Here is a 1,403-nt window from a genome sequence, read left to right on the forward strand (position 1 = left end):
AATAAAAATCGGTCCATTCCTTTTTTTTACAAAGCAGGAAGGCCCAGCAACATAAAATAAAATCGGCCCATTTTATTTAAAATTTTCAGCCCAAGCTAAATAAATAAATCGGCCCAAACAAAATTAATAAAGAGCCCAATTAAATCCTAACCCTAACACCTATACACACATATACATAAACTCACACAACACATAAAACACTCACAGCTGCTCTCTCACTCTTACGCCTCTCTCTCCCTCTCGGCTTCGTGCCTGCCGCCGCCACCGGACGGTCGCGCCGTCGCCGGAGGCCGGCGGCTCTACCTCCCTCTCTTCCTCTCACTTCTCGCCCTCTTCCCTCAACTCTATCTCACTCGATCGTCTCTCTCTCACTGTTTTCCTCGCGAGCTCCGCCGTGAGCTGCTCCGGCGACCACAGGACAGCCATGGCCGCCGCCCTTCTCTCCATCTCACTCTCCATCGTTGGCCGGACAGCAGCAGCAAAGCCGCCGTTGCCGGCGCCTCCCTCTGCTCACTCCTCTTCTCCCTTCCTCCCTCGGCCATCTCCCTTTCTCTCGGACTCACGGTCACTGGGGCTACCTCCTCCGTCGTCCGTCTGGCTGGAATCGCGGTGGAGGCCGAGCCTTGCCTCGCCGGAAAGGTAGGTTCCAAATCTTCCCCCTTTTCCTCTCTTTTCTATTTTTAAACCCAGATCTGAAATTCCCCCCCTCTTTTCCTCTTTTCCGGCCGGTCAGGAACAGCCCGTTGCTCCCGCCGCCGTGTCGCCGCTGCCGATGCCGCCGCGTCGTCGTCACCGGAGAAGATAAGTCCTCCCCTCCCTCTCTTCTTCCTTTCCCCTTTTTTTTCTTTAACCTAATCTCTCTCTCTCTCGGTTGTTTCAGACAGAAAAAGGAAAAAGGCGGTGGCTTGCCGCCGCGCCGCCTTCGGCCGTGAGCAGCCGCCGCCTGCTCTCACCCCCATTACTCCGTTCCCGGACACACATACAAGACAGAGTACAAGAACCCCCAAATTCAGTCCAGATTCACAAGTATAGCAAAGCTAGGGTTTTGTTTAGAAATCTGTTCTTTCATCATTCATTTATCATTTTCTTAGCAAAAATCAAACCTTGTAAATGTAATAGTTTAGAAAATATATTAACATGTGTGCGTGCGTATTCTTCTGTTCTTTGATGCTTGAATCGAAATTAACAAGATGAAGTGGGGAGAAATTGGAGTAACCTCGATATGAGGGGTGGTGTTGGCAATAGTTCGATTCTGCAATTTGTTGATCAAAAAGTAAGAATGAATTTTTTGGAATTGGAACTGGAAGATTAATGAAGAGTAAGACATTTAATTACCTACCTTCTTGATTTGAAATTTTGGAACTGGACTTGGAATCTCTTTCCTTGTTTTTGGAACAACTGTG

The 1,403-nt window shown here is 48.8% G+C and overlaps 1 long non-coding RNA gene across 1 annotated transcript; it reads left to right on the forward strand.

Annotated features, from left to right (window-relative positions):
• The first annotated feature begins 322 nt into the window (after positions 1-322).
• Positions 323-1,163, forward strand: LOC130992272 (uncharacterized). The gene is made up of 2 exons (XR_009091266.1): positions 323-639; positions 734-1,163. It is a non-coding gene; the product is annotated as an uncharacterized LOC130992272 (long non-coding RNA).
• The last annotated feature ends 240 nt before the right edge of the window (positions 1,164-1,403 follow it).

This window comes from Salvia miltiorrhiza, chromosome 7, assembly GCF_028751815.1.
Source record: "Salvia miltiorrhiza cultivar Shanhuang (shh) chromosome 7, IMPLAD_Smil_shh, whole genome shotgun sequence".
NCBI classification, from domain to species: domain Eukaryota; kingdom Viridiplantae; phylum Streptophyta; class Magnoliopsida; order Lamiales; family Lamiaceae; genus Salvia; species Salvia miltiorrhiza.